This window comes from Macaca nemestrina, chromosome 7 (assembly GCF_043159975.1).
Source record: "Macaca nemestrina isolate mMacNem1 chromosome 7, mMacNem.hap1, whole genome shotgun sequence".
Classification (NCBI taxonomy): Eukaryota; Metazoa; Chordata; class Mammalia; order Primates; family Cercopithecidae; genus Macaca; species Macaca nemestrina.
Window position 1 is genome coordinate 145,879,829 of NC_092131.1, and position 16,605 is coordinate 145,896,433.

The following is a 16,605-nucleotide window of genomic DNA, read 5'->3' on the forward strand; positions in this document are numbered from 1 at the left end:
TTTATGTTGCCAAACATAAAAATGTAGTCATTACAAAGAATTTGGGGATTTAACTTTGTGCCATGGCAGGCAACTTATTTAAACTAATGCTCACACCGAAAACATCAAAAAATACTGAATAAAATATGTTTTAATTTCCTTAAGAGTACTGAAGAACTGAAAAGATTTTAAGGAACTAGCAGGCCAAAATCCAAGGGAAGGCTGAAATCCAAAGAAAAAAGCTACAACCTCTAAGCCACTTTTGGCCTGAAGGCTCCGTCATTCCTGTAAAACTTGAATTTGGTTTTGGCAAACTTGCAGGGTGGTGGAGATAGAAGTCAAATCCCAAACGGGAGGAGAGAGTTTAGTAGAAGATTTTCCCAAATTAAATTGTGGTGCAAAAAGCTATACCCTTAGGGTATAAGATGTGTACCCAGATGTGATTAAGTTAAGGATCTTGAGATGTAGAGATTATCTCAAATTATCTACTTCCTCTGTTTCCCGCAACACCAGGAGACATCTTTGACTGTTCTTAAAGGCAGTAATTGCCAACCTGGAATTCTATGTACCATGAGAAAATATTTTTGAGAGTGAAGGTAAAGTAAAAATGTTGAGAGACATGAAAATCGAGAGAGTGCAACTAGCACTCCCACACTAACGAAAATTCTAGAGGATGTACTGCAGGCAATGGAAAGTAATCTCATAGAAGGTGTAAGATACGAAAGGCATAAAGAGCAAAAAAAAGTGAATATGGTTGAATTTAAATGAATGATGATTTAAAAGAGATATAATAACATCTTATGAGATAAAGTTATAATATAGAATTAAAATATTCAATAACATATAAGTGAAGACAGAACATTATACAAAATTGAACTATAAAGCAAGTCTCAACAAATCTAACATGATTAAAATCATATAGCGAATACTCTCTTGCCACAGTAAAATTAAGCTAGAAATCAATAACAAATAAATGGTTAAAACAGACAGACCAAATGGGGGCACTACTTAAGTCCTGTTGGAGAAGATCAGAACTTGGGAAAAAAGGTAAAGCCAGTGGCAGTGAGGATAGAGGGGGAAAAAAATAAAGATATATTTAGAAAGTGAAATAGCTACAGCAATTTAGGATGCATTGTAGATAGTAGGGCCATCAAGGTGGACTGGAAATACTGGTAAAGAGGCACGTTTGCAGAGAGAAATGAGTTTGATTTGTCTACAAGACTAGTCAACAATTATGTTTCCTTCCAGTCTTATTCCTATATATTTCCTTCTTTAACATAATAATAATAATTATTATATTATTTAATATAATTTATATTCCTTATTTTTACTTAATATTATATTACACAGGCATTTTTACATGCTATCACGTACACTTGATAAAATGGTAACATAATATTCTTTCCAGATAATATCATAGTTTACTTAGCCAGTATCTTATTGCTGGACATCCTTTGAAAGGATATTTTGATTAAGTTTTTATGCACAAAGTTTTAATAAAATATTTAGGATTACTCCTTTAGGATAGAGTTAAGGAAATTAAGCTGGGCATTGTGGCTCATGCCTGTAATCCTAGCACTGTGGAAGGCTGAGGTAGGAGGATCACTTGAGGTCAGTAGTTCAAATGCCAGCCAGGGCCACATAGCAAGATCCTGACTCTCTTTAGAAAAACAAAAAAAACCAGAAGAAGTGTAATTACTACATCAAAAGACATAAACATTTTTAGGGCACTTGACACATTGCCAAAATGTCTTCCAAAAGATTTGTATTGATTTACATTTCCACCAGCAATGAATGAAGTCTCATTAATAATATTAGAAATTGCATTATTGATTGTTAAAAATCTGTGTAATTCATAGGTGAAAAATAAAAAGTTGCCTTAATTTGCAGTTTTCTGATTACTGTGAGGTTAGATATTTTCCATATTTGCTGCAGACATATTTTCTTTTCTGTGAATTCATCCCTTTGTATATGAATTTAAGTCTTAGTGTTTTAGCAAATTTATATCAGTGTTACCAAATTAATTGTGATTTTTTTCTTCCAGGTTTATGTTTGTCCCTTAATTTTAACTGTGGTTTTTTTTTTTTTTTTGGAAGGGGATAAATAGAAGTTTTACATATTCACACAGTTAAATATTTATTTTTTTCATTACTTTTTGGCTGTCTCCTAAAAACTTGATAAATATTAACTTTTATTTTTCCTATGTTTTGATTTGTTTCTAGATATTTAACTCAAACCATCTGGAATTTATTTTGATGCTAGTTGTGAAGTGAGAATCTACAGGATTTTCCCCCCAAATTGCTAAACAATTTCTCCAACATAATTTATTGAATAACTCTGTCCTTTTCCATTGATTAAATATATTTTATGTACGTTGGATTCATATTATATTCAAGTTTATTTCAGGGCTTTGTTGCACCAAAAGGTATAAAAGGTATTTATAACTGCACAGTTACAATATGCTTTAGTATCTAGTAGATATTTTTGAATACCATATGATAGGATATTATTTTGTTGCTTTCCTTCTAGAAATATTTTCAGTGAGGATTATTCATTGATTGCATGCATTTTAAAACACCAATATAAAGAACTTAAAAAAATTTACAACATGATAACATGGTCATAGAAATAATGCAAATAGTATAAAGGATATAAGTCAAAAAGAAAACAGCTTTCCCTGCGTCCCTTCAAACTCTCAGTTCTGCTCGTTGGGGACTATTGTTAACATTTTGTTGTATTTTTCCAGAAATTGTATGTATATGTATATGTACACACACACACCCCACACAATGTACACACTATAAATAAAAATATATATGTTTATTCTCCCCCTCTATTTTTACAAATTGGATCATATTATACATTCAGTCCTCAAATTTATTTTTTTAGCTCACTTTTTATAATAGTAGCAGTTTCTTTATCCAGAATAAACTTTAAAATAACTAGCACAGTTCCAAAATATCCCACCAAAGTTTTGTCTGGAATTGTATCAACTCTTATACAAATTAACAGGCATATTGAATTTCCTTCACTTTGCAATATTAAGGAAGTGCTTCCTCTGGCCCCTAGGTCTTTGCTAAGGAATTTTCCACATCTACTTCAGTCCCACTTTTCTCCCTTTCAACTATCTAACTCTAAACCACCCTTCAGGTATTATTAATAGCTTAGGATATTTTTTCCCATAAGCCTTTCTATATGTATTTTTCCTGGACTTAGTGTTTTAATAAAAATCATAGTAATTCTAATGGGTTTTGGAGATTCTAATGGGATTTCTTGATATCTAAGATATAATGTGCAAATAATAAGAGTTTATTTCTGGTTCACCTTTATTGCACTGACCAGAACTTCCTATGCAATATTAAGTAATAATGGTGATGGTAGACACCCTAGTATTATGTCTACTTTTGATGAATACGCCATTTGGGTCTTACTTTAAAATATGTTATCTACTGGGGGTTTGAAACAAGTACTCTTTACCATGTTAAGAAGGTGACTGTTTACTTCTCTTCTTGCAGAGAATATATTAGGAATGACTTTGATTTTATTAAATATCCTTTTGGCATCTGTTGAGATGATTGTGATGTTTTAAGTGACTTATTTATATTAAGAAATATAAATAATTTTCTACAAATAGAAAAATATTTCCTATTACAGCATCTTGATTACATGCCTAGAATAAAATCCGTTCGGTTCTGGTGGATTAAAAATACATATTGTTGCTTTCTTTTTCTCACAGTTTGTTTAGAAGTTTTTCACCTATGTTAAATAAGAAGGGTTAGTAAAATCTCTTTTATTTGAAAGAAGCATTTAGAATTAGAGAACATCAACATTTAAGGGGTAGGTATTCTCCACTCAGGGTAGAAATGAGAAAGTTATAAATGAAGAAGTTGATGTTCTGATTCATGAAAACAGTATCTTGTGAATTTGATTAGCATGAACCAGTATAATCTAATCATCCCTGGATGAATCAAGGTCCTCAAACTGCAGCTCTTAGGAATGGATGCTATATTTGGGTAGAGCTATAAAGCATAATAATAACCATGAGAACTGAGTGAAAGCAGTCACCCATACCAATTTTCATTACCAAATCCCAGGTCAAAGACCGTTTATAAGGTACAAAAATACTACAAAATTACTTCACAGGGTAGATAATGTAGATTTCTTATATTTTTCAATTATTTGAAATTATATTTTTCAAATATATTTCAATTATATTTTTCAAATATTTCATAATAATATTCAATTATCTGAGGGCTTAAACCAGTGGTACCCAAACTTTTTGCCACCAGGGACCAGCTTCATGGAAGATAATTTTTCCACGGACTGAAGAGTGGGGCAGGGGGTGAGGGATGGTTTTAGGATGAAATTGTTCCACCTCAGATCATCAGACATTAGATTCATAAGGAGCACACAATCTAGATCCCTCGCAGGTGCAGTTCACAGTAGGGTTCAGGCTCCTATGAGAATCTAATGCCATGGCTGATCTGACAGGAGGGAGAGCTCAGGCAGTAATGCTAGCTTACTGCTCCCCTCCTGCTATGCAGCCCAGTTCCTAACAGACCATGATCACTACCCATCTGCAGCCTGGGGGTTAGGGACTCCTGGCTTAAACTATATACTAACCCCTGTTAACCAGTATCTTTGAAGGAATTTTCTTTTCATTTAACTTTAAAGGGGTTCTACTTTTCCCCTCGCCATTCTGCAATCCAAATATATTTTAAAGCACTGCAAACGTATAGGAACGCTTATATTCAAAACTACCAGCAAGTTTCCTAATGCTGAAGACAATATGCAAGTAATTCAGATGTCATTTAACCTTTTCAATACAAGATTTCTATCACAGACAATACCTTTCTTGCCCATTAGTGAAAAAAGAATCCTGTAGCACCTCTTAATTCAAAAGAAAGAATCTTAAACTCATTAAATCCTTCTGAAGCTATGAAGGTCAACTTTGCTTTGGCTTCTGGTTTAAGTCATTTACTGATACCCCAGCACATGGTTGAAATTACTTTAGCAGATCTATGTTAGGCATAACTTATTCATCTGGCTTTGCAATAACATTGGTTTTTCTAATTAATACTCAGTCTTAGGCATAAAATCTGGCATGAGAATTTAAATGATTTAGCCAAGGACTGACAGATGTGGGAATCATTCCCAGTTTCAACGATTCTGTTATATACCTCTTCACATAACTTTCTTCAGTATAGCCAATTCTCTGAGATTAAAAATAGTATGACAGTTACGTTCTTTTCTATTTTTCTTATGGATAAAGTTTCATTTCCCTATAAACCTATTGGAAACTTGTTAGAATAGGCATAATCTTGACTTCATTTGTAGCAACCACATTTATACATTATTTAACTTGGCTCATGAAATTTATTCCTTATGCAGAGAAGTTATATCTATCATTATCCCTCCAATCTTGGCCTTTGGGTAGAATGTTCAGAAGATACAAGGAAGGGTATCCCTCTCCTAAGGTCATTCTTGATTAATGTACTTATTTTTCGAGGCTTACACAATGTGAAGGTTTAACACTAAAATCAGTAATATCCTTCATTTCCCTAGACCAAAGGCTCTTGTCACATGGCTGTCATCAGCGATCATGGCTGGGGGTGGGGTGGGTGGAGAGTCTCTAGGTCTTCTCTCAATATTTATATAGATGTTCCTCAATTTATGATAGGGTTATGTACAGATAAACCCATCACAAGTTAAAAATGCCTTAAGTTAAAATGCATTTAATACAATTAACTTACTGAATATCATAGCTTAGCATTGCCTGCCTTAAATGGCTTATAACACTTACATTATCCTATGTTTGGGCAAAATCATCTGGCAAAACAGTACACTGTAGAGTATCAGTTGTTTGCCCTTGCGATCATGTGGCTGACTGGGAGCTACAGCATGCAGCAAGCTGTCCAATATTGCAAGAGTCTCATGCCCATTTCTACTGAATGCATAGTGCTTTCAAACCATTGTACAGTTAAAAACTTGTAAGTCAAAGCATTGTAAGTTGGGAGACTATATGTAGATATGACACATTTTTAAAATTTTCTGAACATAAACAATATTTCTGAGTAGTTTGCTTCACTTCAGTAAATTATGCTAAGAAAATTTGTCTGTACTTTGGAGTAAGGCAAAAATATGAATACATACCTTTGTAATATCACTCTAAATTATTGTGCAACAGCCCTTTCCAAGAATTACTGAATTATTTAGAGGATTTTATTTTTGCTTGACTTACTCTTTACTCTTAATTAGGGCTTAAATTCCATAAAATTAGGTGTTAACTTTTAGATTTCTCTCTGGAAGTAAAGGTAATGCCAGTGGTTGTGGTTTTCTTACCCTGTAGGACATTAAACACTGTATCTATTAGCAAGCTCATTTTAGCTTTCCTTTGACTAGATAACTATATACCGTAGGCTCCTCAAATTCTGGTTTCAACCAGTTTCACCATCTTGTTGATTCCTTGATAATGAGTTAAAAAAATGTTTGACACATATTCACTACAGCATCGAGACAAGAGATAAGTCTTAATTTTTAAAAATTTTTCCTTAACTGGTATCCTGTTTAACACAGTTCACTTTTATGGCCAAAACCTCCTATATGTCATTCTCTTCCCTAGCTCTTCTCAACGAAGTATAAAGGTTGGTGGTTTCCAATAGTTTAAAAATGTCTTCTTTTGAGAAATGTCTGTTCATATCCTTTGCCCACTTTTGGATGGGGTTGTTTGTTTTTTTCTTGTAAATTTGTTTGAGTTCTTTGTAGGTTCTGGATATTAGCCCTTTGTCAGATGAGTAGATTGCAAAAATTTTCTCCCATTCTGTAGGTTGCCTGTTCACTCTGATGGTAGTTTCTTTTGCTGTGCAGAAGCTCTTTAATTTAATGAGATCCCATTTGTCAATTTTGGCTTTTGCTGCTGTTGCTTTTGGTGTTTTAGACATGAAGTCTTTGCCCATGCCTATGTCCTGAATGGTACTACCTAGGTTTTCCTCTAGGATTTTTATGGTATTAGGTCTAACATTTAAGTCTCTAATCCATCTTGAATTAATTTTCATATAAGGAGTAAGGAAAGGATCCAGTTTCAGCTTTCTACTTATGGCTAGCCAATTTTTTCAGCACCATTTATTAAATAGGGAATCCTTTCCCCATTTCTTGTTTCTCTCAGGTTTGTCAAAGATCAGATGGCTGTAGATGTGTGGTATTATTTCTGAGGACTCTGTTCTGTTCCATTGGTCTATATCTCTGTTTTGGTACCAGTACCATGCTGTTTTGGTTACTGTAGCCTTGTAGTATAGTTTGAAGTCAGGTAGCGTGATGCCTCCAGCTTTGTTCTTTTGACTTAGGATTGTCTTGGAGATGCGGGCTCTTTTTTGGTTCCATATGAACTTTAAAGCAGTTTTTTCCAATTCTGTGAAGAAACTCATTGAAATGAGAAAATTATAAACTCCTGAGGTACATTTCTGTATGCAAACACCAAGTAAAGCATTTTAAAAATCCTTGTCACTGGCAAGTACATGCATGCTTTTTTCCCCTTAAAATTAAAAAATACATATATATGTATGTATGTTATGAGCAAATTTAAAATGTCATATCAAACCAATGCTCCAAATGCAGCAATTAGAGGAAAAATAAATAAATGACAAATATCGTATTTTTAAAGACATCAGAGTAATGCAGAAGCAAGGACTAGATAATATTCCAGAGGAGGAAGACTCCTTTTTAATAAGATTTTGCTACCAATCAATTTTCTTACCCCTAGGATATTTGCTAATTCTAAGCTTGGATTAAGAACTGAACTTGATGCAGATGGAGGGAAAAAGAAACAGTGGATCTCTTGGTAGTTGAGGTTGTCATGATAGATTGAAATTTTGAGGAACCCAAAACATATGACAAACTTTCCTCATGAGATATTTATTGAATTTTGGGCCTGTGGGGAAAGTGGAAAAGTTCAGCCATAAGCTTCTAAAAGGCAGAATAAATGTGGTGTTTAAGAGAGAAAGTCCCATAAGGAAGAACTGCTTCAAAAATACTAGCCATATCCCCATAAAGACATTTTCTAGAAAGCAGACACTAAAAAGCTCATCTCAAAATTTCTTAAGGAAAGAAATGAATCTCCCACAGTACCCAAGCTGGGAAGACAAAATATGGCAAACTCAGTCAAAATGGATGATAGGCCCAAAGACACTCCAGTGGTACACTGTAATTTACTAAAACTGCAGCCCACAACTAACCTAATCTTTTTTGGATTGAGGGAATCAGCCTTTCACATTACTTGCCTTGCAGAGAAAAGATGAAACACTTGCTAGTGGAATATACATCATCTCCTTCTCTATGATACTTTCATACACTATATCTGGCATTACAAGACATACAAGGAGAAAGGATAATATTTGCAATAATCAGGTTTAAAAATAGACAATAGAAGCAGGCCCACAAATGCTATAGATATTAATGTTTATCATACAAAGAGATAAAAATGACAATAATAAATATTGTAAAGAACATATAGGAAAAAATAGACAGATCGAATAAAAATATTGAAAATTTTAAAGCAGTACCAGAATCTATAATAAAGAGATGAGCATCAGGATTTTAAGGATGAGCAAAAATGACTAAAGAAGCTTCGTGGAAAGGGGAAACCAAAGAAAGGAAAAGGGAAAAGAGAAAAAAAAAAAAAAAGAAATAGTGTTGGTCCCTCAAGAGGGAGAATTTCTTCCTCAGTGGCAGAGAGCAGAAAGAGCATTTACTGTCTTTCCACATATGGGAGGAATGTCATCTTCCTAAATGAAGGTTATTTGGAGGAATACAGTCATCTCCTTGTTGAAATCTAATCTGGTTAAATTGAGGCTGGTGTCTTCAACACATTCTAACTGTGCAAAATTTTTTGGCCTTGGCCATGTAATGTGAGATTTACCTAATTCTCTAATGAAATGAATACATAAGAAAAAAACAACTACTTCGAATTTCATATGGAACCAAAAAAGCCCATATAGCCAAGACAATCCTAAGCAAAAAGAACAAAGCTGGAGGTATCACACTACCTGACTTCAAACTATACTACAAGGCTACAGTAACCAAAACAGCATGGTACTGGTACCCAAACAGAGATATAGACCAACGGAATAGAACAGAGGCCTCAGAAATAACACCACACGTCGACAACCATCTGATCTTCAACAAACCTGATAAAAACAACCAATGGGGAAAGGATTTCCTATTTAATAAATGGTGCTGGGAAAACTGGCTAGCCATATGCAGAAAACAGAAACTGGACCCCTTCCTTAAACCTTACACAAAAATTAACTCAAGATGGATTAAAGGCTTAAACGTAAAACCTAAAAACCCTAGAAGAAAACCTAGGTAATACCATTCAGAACATAGGCACGGGCAAAGACTTCATAACTAAAATACCACAAGCAATCGCAACAAAAGCCAAAATTGACAAATGGGATTTAATTAAACTAAAGAGCTTCTACGCAGCAAAAACAAAACAACTGTCATCAGAGGAACAGGCAACCTACAGAATGGGAGAAAATTGTTGCAATCCATCCATCTGACAAAGGTCTAATATCCAGAATCTACAAGGATCTTAAACAAATTTACAAGAAAAAAAAACAAACAACCACATCACAAAGTGGGTGAAGAATACAAGCAGACAAGTCTCAAATGAAGACATTTATGCAGCCAACAAACATGAAAAAAGGCTCATCATCAGTGGTCATTAGAGAAATGCAAATCAAAACCACAATGAGATACCATTTGATACCAGTTAGAATGGCTATCAGGAAGCAACAGATGCTGGCGAGGATGCAGAGAAATAGGAATGCTTTTACACTGTTGGTGGGAATGTAAATTAGTTCAACCATTGTGGAAGACAGTGCGGTGATTCCTCAAGGATCTAGAACCAGAAATACCATTTGACCCAGCAATCCCATTATTGGGTATATACTCACAGGATTATAAATCATTCTAGTATAAAGACACATGCACACGTATGTTTACTGCAGCACCCTTTACAATAGCAAAGACTTGGACCAACCCAAATGCCCATCAGTGATAGACTAGATAAAGAAAATATGGCACATATTCACCATGGAATACTATTCAGCCATAAAATAGAATGGGTTCATGTCCTTTGCAGGGACATGGATGAAGCTGGAAACCATCATCCTCAGCAAACTAACATGGGAACAGAAAACCAAACACTGCCTGTTCTCACTCATAAGTGGGAGTTGAACTATGAGAACACATGGACACAGGGAGGGGAACATCACACACTGGGGCCTGTCAGGGCGTGGGGGGCAAGAGGAGGGAGAGCCTTAGAACAAATACCTAATACATGCAGGGTTTAAAACCTAGATGACAGGTTGATAGGTGCAGCAAACCACATGGCCCATGTATACCTATGTAACAAACCTGCACATTCAGCACATGTGTTCCAGAACTTAAAGTAAAATAAAATAAAAAATTAAAATTAAAAAAAAAGAAGTTTAGAGAAGTCCAAGAAAAATACAAAGGAGACCACACCCAAGAATGTAGTCAAATAGCTGAAAACTAATGAAAAAGAGAAAATTGTAAAAACAGAGAAAAGAGACATGTTGCCTTCAAAGAAGCAACAGGACATAAGACTGACTTTTCAACAAAATTTTTGGAAGCCAAAGGCAATAGAATGGCATATGTAAAGTGCTAAAGGAAAATATAACTGCCAACTATAAAAGTGAATATAGAGTTCTATACTCAGTTAGAACCTCTTTGAAAAATGAAGGCAATTTATTGCAAGCAGAACTACACCACAAGAAAAAAGATACAATTTTTTAAAGCTAAACAAGAATGAATGGAAGTACAGTACTACATGAAGGAATTTAGAAAAGGTACAGTTCAGAAAAGTTAAATCTATTGGTAATACAAGGGAATGTTGAGCACTTAAAAAAAATGATAATAAAATCATGTGGGTTAATAAAATATAGACAAACAAAATATACAACAATAATAGCACAATGGGCAAGAGGCTGACTCACCTAGGTAGAACCAGGAAGACAGGGCCACTAAAAAGTGTGTAAGATTAATTCAGCTAAAAATTCTAAACAAATTGCTAAAGGCTGATGTGAGCTAAAATAAGAGTATAAAATCCTTTGGAGCCATGTACATGACATGAATTAGCACCCATTCATAGGTTCTTCTCCCTAGGGCTCATGAAGTGTTCATTGGAAAGATTGGGGACAAAGCAAGAGACCAGAAGAAGCATCCAACGAAGATGAGCCTTAGAAAATGGTAGTAGCCAAGTTGTGGGAAAGATATCATGCTATGCTTGGTCCTTTCTCCACTAAGAACAAAAGACCTAAACAACTGGGGTATGGGGTTTGGAGGGGTGGATAGCAAACCATGTCATCCCTAGACCACAAGTGAGCTGGAAGCTGGGGAGGAAAAAACTTCCAACCGCTGGGGGAGGAGCCATGAAACCATTCTGGATCTAGACCATTAGAAATTTTTTGCTAGTACTGGAGTAAAAGGATTAAGAAAGCACCATCCTTAGACACAGGGACACAGGATCTACTGAAGAATGAGGCTAAACTAAGACAACAGGGAATTCCCCTGGCCTCATCAGCAGGAAAATCAAACACCAACAGTTTGCTGTTGGCAAGTAAGATACCTTGGAGAGTGACCTATTCTGAAACTCAGGAACACAGGGAAGGCTAAAACCTGAGGGTGGGATTATAAACCTCAAGAAAAACTATCCAGCAAACTAACCCTCACCCTAATGATAAAGTAATAGCAGAGGAATGAAGCCAGTAGTACACTGAAGACAAACCCAGCAACAGGAAAACATAAACCAGCTCCACTCCTGACAAGTTTGACACAACCTTCTCCAACATACACAATAATGGAAGAAGAAAAAAAAAAAATGCCTGCCCATTTTCAGGCATAAATATGACTTACCTGAATCTTACTGTTCTACACACTCTCTGGCAATTAGAACATTAGGAAAGTGCTCACTTTGGCAGTACATACTCTTAAAATTAGAATGATACAGAGAAGATTAGCATGGCTCCTATGCAAGGATGACAGACAAATTCATGAAGCATTTCATTAAAAAAGAGAGAAAGAGACATACAAAAGCAAGAAAAAATGAACTCACTGTCAAAAAAACAATGCAACAAAAGAACAAGATTCAAGAGATAATGTAGACATTAAAATTATCTGACAAGTAACTTAAAATAACTACAATTAATATGGTTCTAGTGGGAAAAAATTAACAACATGCACAAAAAGACAGCATTTCAGCAGAGAAATGGAAATTATAAGAAATTAATGGAAATACTAGAAATGAAACATGGTAACAGAGATAAAGATTACTTTCAATGCACTCAAAACATCAAGGAAAGTCGGTGAAATTGAATGTAGGTCAATAGAAATTATCCAAATTGAAGGACAAAAAGAAAAATGTGGGAAATTAAAAACGGCTCATAGCACCCAAGAGCTGTGGTATCATATCAAATGGTCTACCCTATGTAGAATAGTAATCCCAGTGGCTGGAGCTGGGGGTGGAAATGACAGATAAAAGAGAGAAACCAAATAAATATTTGGAGAGTTGACATTGGTTGAAGATGGTTAACATTTTTCCAAAATAATGTGTAAGACATGAAGCCACAGATCTGAGAAGGTCAGAGAACCATAACCAGGATAAATAAGAGCGACAAAAATAAAACCACCTGGATACATCATATTCAAAGTGCTAAAAGTGAAAGATAAAGGGATAATCTTAGAGACAACCAGATGTAAAAAGACATGTTACATACAGAGCAACAAATACAAGAATTAGAGTAGACTATTCATCAGGAATTATGCAAGCTAGAAAATAGTGGAAAGAAATATTTAAAGTGCTGAAAAAATTGTCAAACCAGAACTTTATATGTTATGGAACTATCTTTCATACATAAAAAAGAAATAAAGACTTTCAGACAAATATAAACAGAGGTGTTAGAAAAATTTCTTCAGAAAGAATCAGAGCTAGACAGAAATTTAAATTACACAAAGAAATGATGAAGATAAAAGACTTTTTTCCCTTGTTTTAATTGCTCTAAAACATAGCCAACTCTTTAAAGCAAAAAATAGAAAGACTACTTTGGGTTTACAACATGTGTAAAGGTGAAATATAAGAAAATGATAGAACAACAGATAGGAGGAGGGAGGAACTGGAGTGTACTATTGTAAAGTTCTAACATTCCATGTGAGTGATGTTATTTGAAGGCAAACTGTGATTAATTAAGGCATGCATTATAAATTCTATGTCAACCACTAAAAAGTCAAAAAGAAGTATAAATAAACCAAAGGTAGAGATAATATTGAGTTTAGAAATTAAAAAAAAAAACCCAATTCGGCCCAGCGTGGTACTGTAATCCCAACACTTTTGGAGGCCGAGGTGGGCAGAACACAAGGTCAGGAGTTCGAGACCAGCCTGGCCAGTATGGTGAAACCCTGTGTCTACTTAAAAATACAAAAATTAGCTGGGCGTGCTGGTGCATGCCTGTAGTCCCAGCTACTCAGGAGGCAGAGGCAGGAGAATTGCTCGAACTTGAGAGGCGGAGGTTGCAATGAGTTGAGATTGCACCACTGCACTCCAGCCTCCAGCCTGGGCGACAGAGTGAGACTCTGTCTCAACAATAACAACAACAACAACAACAAAAACAAAACAACAACCAAAAAAACCCCACCAATTCAAGAGCAGGCAGAAAAAGACAGAAAGAGAATAAAGGACAAATTAAATAAATAGCAGACAACTAGCAAGATGATAGATTTAAATCTGACAATATCAATAATTTCATTTAATGTAAATAATATAAACACAACTAAATAAAAGAGTATGTTATACATTTTTTTTTAAGTGAAATCTATTGGGAAAACAAAATGGTGCAGCCACTGTGAGAAACAGTTTGGCAGTTCCTCAAAAAGTTAAAAATAGAGTTACCACATGACTCAGCTATTCTACTCCTATGTATATGCCCAAGAGAAGGGAAAACATACGTTCACACAAAGAGCTGTACATGAATGTTCATAGCAGCATTATTCAAAATAGCCAGAAAGTGAAAACAACCCAAGTGCCTATCAACTGATGAACTGGATAATTTATGTAATTACAGTCATACAATGAAATCTTGTTCAACCATAAGAAGTGAAAGAAAGATACATGCTACAACATAGATGAACTCTCAAAACATGCTGAAAGAAGACAGACACAATAGGCCACATATTGCATATTGCATTTATATGAAATATCCATAATATGAAAATCCACAGAGAAATAAAGTAAATTAGTGATTGCCAGGGGTTGGAGCAAGGAGAGAATTGGAATTGACTGCTAACAGGTATGAATTTCTTCTTGGGGGGATGGAAATGTTCTGGGACTAAACAGAGATGACAGCTGTACCACATTGTGAATAGTCTAAAAACCACTAAATTGTACATTTTTTTTTTTTTTTTGAGATGGAATCTTGCTCTGTCGCTCAGGCTGGACTGCAGTGGCACAATCTTGGCTCAATGCAAGATCTGCCTCCTGGGTTCCGGCCATTCTCCTGCCTCAGCCTCCCAAGTAGCTGGGACTACAGGCGCCCACCACTATGCCCAGCTAATTTTGTTTTTGTAGTTTTTAGTAGAGACAGGGTTTCACCATGTTAGCCAGGATGGTCTCAATCTCCTGACCTCATGATCTGCCCGCCTCGGCATCCCAAAGGGCTTCGATTACAGGTGTGAGCCACCGTGCCTGGCCTAAATTGTATATTTTTAAAATGTTTTAAATCGTGAATTTTATGTGAATTTTTTCTCAATTTTAATAATTAAAAAGAGACCTGACTACATCCTGTCTACAAGAAACTTACTTTAAATGACAAAACAAAAATAGTTCAAAATAAAAGGGTAGAAAGTCATATGCCATGCAAACACTAATCATAAGAAAACTGGTGTTGCAATATTAATATCAGAAAACACGACTTCAGTGTAGGAACATTTCTGGAGACAAACAGGAAAATTAGCCAGGTGCGGTGACTCATGCCTGTTATCCCAGCACTTTGGGAAGCCAAGGTGGGTTGATCACCTGAGGTCACGAGTTCGAGACTAGCCTGACCAACATGATGAAACCCCATCTTGAGTTGAAAACCATGGCACGAGAACTGTGTGACGCATGCACAAGCTTCAGTGGCTGATTCGATTAAGTGAAAGAAAGGGTATGAAGATCAAATGAATGAAATGAAGCGAAAAGATAACTTTAGAGAAAAAAGAGTAAAAAGAAATGAACAAAGCCTCCAAGAAATATGGGACTATGTGAAAAGACCAAATCTACATTCGATTGGCTTACCTGAAAGTGATGGGGAGAATGGAACCAAGCTGGAAAACACTCTTCAGGATATTATCCAGGACAACTTCCACAATCTAGTAAGGCAGGTCAACATTCAAATGCAGGAAATACAGAGAACACCACAAAGATACTCCTCTAGAAGAGCAACTCCAAGACACATAACTGTCAGATTCACCAAGGTTAAAATGAAGGAAAAAATGTTAAGGGCAGCCAGAGAGAAAGATCAGGTTACCCACAAAGGGAAGCCCATCAGACTAACGGCGGATCTCTTGGCAGAAACTCTACAAGCCAGAAGAGAGTGGGGGCCAATATTCTACATTCTTACAGAAAAGAATTTTCAACCCAGAATTTCATATCCAGCCAAACTAAGTTTCATAAGTGAAGGAGAAATAAAATCCTTTACGACAAGCAAATGCTGAGATATTTTGTCACCACCAGGCCTGCCTTACAAGAGACCCTGAAGGAAGCACTAAACATGGAAAGGAACAACTGGCACCCGCCACTGCAAAAACGTATCAAATTGTGAAGACCATCAATGCTAGGAAGAAACTGCATCAACTAACGAGCAAAATAACCAGCTAACATCATAATGACAGGATCAAATTCACACATAACAATATTAACCTTAAATGTAAATGGGCTAAATGCCCCCAATTAAAAGACACAGACTGGCAAATTGGATAGAGTCAAGACCCACCAGTGTGCTGTATTCAGGAGATCCATCTCATGTGCAGAGACAAAGATAGTGTCAAAATAAAGGGATGGAGGAAGATCTACCAAGCAAATGGAAAACAAAAACAAGCAGGGGTTGCAATCTTAGTCTCTGATAAAACAGACTTTAAACCAACAAAGATCAAAAGAGACAAGGAAGGCCATTATATAATGGTAAAGGGATCAATTCAACAAGAAGAGCTAACTATCCCAAATATATATGCGCCTAATACAGGAGCACCCAGATTCATAAAGCAAGTCGTGAGAGACCTATAAAGAGACTTAGATTCCCACACAATAATAATGGGAGACTTTAACACCCCACTGTCAATATTAGATCAAGGAGACAGAAGATAACAAGGATATCCAGGACTTGAACTCAGCTCTGCACGAAGCAGACCTAATAGACATCTACAGAACTCTGTACCTTAAATCAACAGAATATACAGTCTTCTCAGCACATCACACTTATTCCAAAATTGACCACATAGTTGGAAGTAAAGCATTCCTCAGCAAATGTAAAAGAACAGAAATTATAACAAACTGTCTCTCAGACCACAGTGCAA

At 35.6% G+C, this 16,605-nt stretch overlaps 1 long non-coding RNA gene and 1 other non-coding gene across 2 annotated transcripts in view; one reads left to right on the forward strand and one right to left on the reverse strand.

Moving 5' to 3' along the window:
* Positions 1-7,266: 7,266 nt before the first annotated feature.
* Positions 7,267-16,605, reverse strand: part of LOC105489858 (uncharacterized) — a 29,653-nt gene continuing 20,314 nt past the window's right edge. Inside the window, exon 3 of the long non-coding RNA XR_011606040.1 lies at positions 7,267-7,387. This is a non-coding gene — a long non-coding RNA (uncharacterized lncRNA). The remainder of the gene's footprint in view (positions 7,388-16,605) is intronic.
* On the forward strand, positions 11,966-12,073 carry LOC112428749 (U6 spliceosomal RNA). Its single transcript, XR_003020804.2, has one exon. It is a non-coding gene; the product is annotated as a U6 spliceosomal RNA (small nuclear RNA).